Source organism: Trichosurus vulpecula, chromosome 5, assembly GCF_011100635.1.
Source record: "Trichosurus vulpecula isolate mTriVul1 chromosome 5, mTriVul1.pri, whole genome shotgun sequence".
In the NCBI taxonomy this organism is placed as follows: domain Eukaryota; kingdom Metazoa; phylum Chordata; class Mammalia; order Diprotodontia; family Phalangeridae; genus Trichosurus; species Trichosurus vulpecula.
The window spans coordinates 278219648-278224984 of NC_050577.1; the positions used below are offsets into that span (position 1 = coordinate 278219648).

The window sequence follows — 5337 nt, forward strand, 5'->3', positions numbered from 1 at the left end:
TTCCTTAGACTGTTTTTCTAGAGTCATGGAGCACATGACATATGATGTCATATGATTCTTGTGACATTCCTGGGAAAGGGAGTGCAAAGAAGATTATATGTTCCTATTTCAGAGGCGAGAGACCTGAAGTTCAGGGAGTAATTTGTTCATGACCACATGATTTAGATCTAGAAGATACCTAAGGAGCCATCCAGTCCAACCCTCTCATTTTACAGTTGAGAGAACTGAATGCCCAGGAGGTTAGTTAATTTGTAACACAGGTTTTAGTTTTAGATGCAGGATTTGAAACCAGGTTCTGTGATACCAGAGCTAGTTCTCTTTCCATTGTACTATCCTGACAGTTCTGAAGCACTTACGAACATGGCAATCCATTAAAAGGTCCATAATTTCCAGGTGATTGAGAGGAAGCCACCATGGGGACATAGAAGCTCAGTACGCAAGGCGTCAGCTGCTCCCAACAGCCTGAAGCTCCTTGTCACAGGTGATCTTGAACATGGCCAGCACACGGGAGCAGATCTGCTTGGTCTTGGCAGCATAGATGACAGGATTGATGACAGGTGGCACCATTAGGGAAACATTACCTATGAGCACATGTACAATGGGGTCGAGGCTGTTCCCAAAGCGGTACACCACAGATAGGCCAATTAGTGGCACATAAAATGCTAGAACCACGCCAATGTGTGAGACACATGTTCCAAAGGCCCTCGCCCTTTCTGTCCGAGATGGCAGCTGTAGCATGGTACATATGATTAGGAAGTAAGACAGAGAGATGAGCACTGCATCAACACCCATAACCAGCAGGATGGCAGTGAACCCATAAACCACATTGGTCATGGTGTCAGCATGAGCCAGCTTCATCATGTCTTGGTGCACACAATAGGAATGGGTAAGAATGTTTGAGCCATAGAAACGAAGCCTCTTGATGAGCAGTGGTAGTGGAAAGAAGAAAAGGGATCCCCGTGCTACAGCTACTATCCCTATCCAAGCTGTGACAGTGTTGGTGAGCACTGCTGCATGCCAAAGAGGGTGGCAGATGGCCACATAACGGTCAAAGGCCATGGCCAAAAGGACAGTGGACTCAGTAGCTGAAAGAGCATGGATAAAGAACATCTGTGTGAGACACATATCAAAGGCAATCTCCTGAGAGTTGAACCAGAATAGTGCAAGGATCTTAGGCATTGTAAAAGTGCAGAGGACCAGGTCAATAGCTGCTAACATAAAGAGGAAGAGGTACATGGGGGCATGTAGGCTATGTTCTATTCTCACAATGAAAACCACTGTGCAGTTGCCCAGTAGTGCTACAACATACATGGACAGAAGAGGGAAGGCTATCTAGAACTGGGCAGCTTCCGGTCCTGGGAGTCCTATAAGAATGAAGGTGGTGTGGGTGAAGTTGCAGGGATTCATGGTTGGTAGTAAGAGACAGAGCCTGAAGAAGGAGGTCAAATCACAGCACCTTTTCATGCTTCTCTTGATTCTTGTGTTTGAAAGTCAAATTTTCTATTCAGCTCTGGTCTTTTCACTGAGAAAGCTTGAAAGTACTCTATTTTATTGAAAATCCATATTTTGCCTTGGAGCATGATACTCAATTTTGCTGAGTAGGTGATTCTTGCTTTTAATCCTAGCTCCGTTGACCTCCGGAATATCACATTCCAAGCCTTTTGACTCCTTAATGTAGAAGCTGCTAGATCTTGTATTATTCTCATTGTGTTTCCACAATACTCAAATTGATTCTTTCTGGTTGCTTGCAGTATTTTCTCCTTGATCTGGGAGCTCCAGAATTTGGCGACAATATTCCTAGGAGTTTTCTTTTGGGGATCTTTTTCAGGAGGCAATCGGTGGATTCTTTCAATTTCTATTTTACCCTCTGGCTCTAGAATATCAGGGCAGTTCTTCTTGATAATTTCTTGAAAGAGGATGTCTAGGCTCTTTTTTGATCATGGCTTTCAGGTAGTCCAATAATTTTTAAATTATCTCTCCTGGATCTATTTTCCAGGTCTGTGGTTTTTCCAATGAGATATTTCACATTGTCTTCCATTTTTTCATTCCTTTGGTTCTGTTTTATAATATCTTGATTTCTCATAAAGTCACTAGCTTCCACTTGCTCCATTCTAATTCTTAAGGAATTACTTTTGTCAGTGAACTTTTGGACCTCCTTTTCCATTTGGCTAATTCCGCCTTTCAAGGCATTCTTCTCCTCCTTGGCTTTTTGGAGCTCTTTTGCCATTTGAGTTAGTCTATTTTTTAAGGTGTTGTTTTCTTCAGTATTTTTTGGATCTCCTTCAGCAAGTCATTGACTTGTTTTTCATGCTTTTCTCGCATCATTCTCATTTCTCTTCCCAATTTTTCCTCTACTTCTCTAACTTGCTTTTCCAAATCCTTTTTGAGCTCTTCCATGGCCTGAGACCAGTTCATGTTTTTCTTGGAGGCTTTTGATGTAGGCTCTTTGACTTTGTTGACTTCTTCTGGCTGTATGTTTTGTTCTTCTTTGTCACCAAAGAAAAATTCCAAAGTTTGAGTCTGAATCTGAGAGCGTTTTCTCTGCATGGCCATGTTCCCAGCCAACTACTTGACCCTTGAGTTTTTCATCAGGGTATGACTGCTTGTAGAGTAGACAGTACTTTTTTCCAAGCTTGAGGGGATGTGCTGTTGTTTTCAGAGCTATTTCTATACAGCAAGCTCTGCCACACCAGTGCTCCTCCTCCACCAAGAACTGCCAACCTGGACCTTAAGCAGGCTCTGCACTCCCACTCTGATCCTTCACTTAATTCCTCCCACCAGGTGGGCCTGGGGCCAGAAGCAACTGCAGTTGTAGTTCTGTAGCCATCTTGGCTCTGCCCCCCTGGGCATTCTTTAAATAATTTCTTTCATAATTTCTTATGGCACAATAATATTCCATCATGTTCATATACCACAATTTAGTCAACCATTCCCCAATTAATGAGCATGTCTTAATTTTCAATTCTATGTACTTTCTTATTTTTTCCCTTTTAGTCCTTTTAGTCAGGATTAGGAGTTTGTTTTGCTTATAATTATTTCCTCACTAGTATTATCCTTCCTATTAACCACTTCCTTTATCCCTGCAGGTTTCCCTGTTGAATTTATTTCTACACCAAACTCTTCATGTTTGCGTGTAGTTTCTTCAATTCTCCTTTGTCTGATTCAGACGAGAATGAGGTTTATCTGATGACCATTCCTCCCACCCCTTTCACCCCTTGTTTAATCACTTGTGACAAGTTTTTTAACAATAGAAATGGCAAAAGAGAATAAAAGAAAATTCAAGAAGGAATCCAATCCCCACCCATCTAGGACCTCTCTTTTGGTTTGGTTTGGTTTGCTTTTTACTCTCTCAATAACCTTTAAAGACATTAAATTTCTGAAGGGATGCTTCCTTCTTCTCCCCTAATAAGATGATAATATTAGCATGACATCATCCCACAGCTCCTTCCTCATGTTCAAATTACCTTACCTTTTGAGGTTTCTCTAGACTCTTGTGTTTATATTTCAAAGTTCCTACTCAGTTCTGGTGTTTTCATCAAGAACCCTTGAAAATCCTTTATTTCATTAAAGATCCAGTTTTTTTCTCTGTAGGATTATAGTCAGCTTTGCAGGGTAAGTTATTCTTGGTTACAAGCCTAAATCTACATGTATAACATGTAAACATACATATATACATATATGTATACATAAGTACATGCATGTATTTGTGTACATATAGATATATGTCTGTATAGATTTTGTGAAACTCTGAAAATCTTTCTTGATGATCTCTGGTTTTGTTATACCTTGTTTGCCTGCGCTGGTGCTAGCTTTACTGGCATCGCCTTTTCCTAGTTCCCATGGAGTTCTGGTTGACTTTTAGATCTGGAGTGGAAGAAGTCCCATCAGTGGATTTCTTGATCAGTATTTTGCCTGGTACAATTTTTAGGTTTTTGATGGATAAGTTGTGGAACAGCTGCTTTTCTGCATTCTGTTCAGGTGGCCATCTTAAGCCAAAAGTCTCTCCATGTTCTGTAGCACAGATGGTACAGAAAATCAAGTTTGAGAACCATGGGAGATGGCTAGGAAATCAGTTGGTGAATAGCCTTGAAAGCTGGAGTTTGGATTTGTGTTAATGAGCAATGGAAAAACAAAATCAAAAGGAAAAATCAATTTGATGTAGTATAAAGACCCCTCAATTAGAAGTCAGAAATTATGGAATCTTTTTACTATTGACTAACTGCATATCTTTGGCAAGTCAAATAACCCTTATGGACCTGTTATCTTATGTAAAAAGAGACTAGATTCTTTTTTCCTCTTTTTTCTTATCTGTAAAAAAAAAAAAGTATGTTGATATATCTTGTTTTTATATCAGAGAGCAGGTGAACAGGAAAAAGCTATTCAGCAAAACTAACCAAACTAGCAAACAGTCTGAATGTTCCATACTCATAGTCCCCTAACTCTTCACAGATGAAAAGGAGGTACATCATCTCGTTTCTTCTCTAAGAACAAAGTTGGTCATTATAATGATATAGTGTTCAGTTTCAATTTTTTGTCCTCTCCATTTACACTATAATATATTCATATATTGTTTTCTTGGTTCTGCTAACTTCAATTTGATTTAATTCACCTAAGTCTTCAGATGTGGCTCTGAATTCTTCATATTCATACTTTCTTATGGCAAAGTAATATTTCATCACATTCGCATGCCTCAATTTTTATAGCCATTCAACAATGGATGGGGATCGACTTTGTCTAGTGAAACCTCTGGGTCCAAATTTCTTGAACTAAATCATAGTATCATCATAGACTTAGAGCTGGAAAGGATCTATAATGTCACATAGCCCAGTCTCCTCATTTTAAACATGAGGAAACCAAAGTACAGGGAGTTTTAAGTGTCTTACCTGAAGTCACACTGACAGTAAGTGGTTGAGCCAGGATTTGAACCCAGGCACTATGACGACAAACCTGGTGCTTTTTCCACTGAATCATGTCTCTTCCCAAGCTCCAACAGTATATTTATGTGTTTGTCTTTCCACAACCTCTCTAATATAATTTCTATCTTTTGTCATCTTTGCCAATCTTTTGTGTGTAAGGTAAAACTTTGGAGATATTTCCACTTGCATTTCTCTTATTAATGATTTGAAGCAATCTTTCATACAGTCGTTAATAGTTTACAATTTGTCTCATTACTTAGCTATTGGGGAATGGCTCTTGGTTTTAAATACTAATGTTAATTTCCAACATATCTTGGATATCAGCCTCCTTGCAGAGTGATTTAACAGACAGATTTTTCCCACATCAGCTAATTCACTTCTTATCTTAATTGTGCTGATTTTGTTAGTGTAAAATGTTTTA

The 5337-nt window shown here is 39.3% G+C and overlaps 1 pseudogene; it reads right to left on the minus strand.

Annotated features, from left to right (window-relative positions):
• Positions 1-444: 444 nt before the first annotated feature.
• Positions 445-1410, minus strand: LOC118849500 (annotated as a pseudogene).
• Between the last annotated feature and the right edge of the window lie 3927 nt (positions 1411-5337).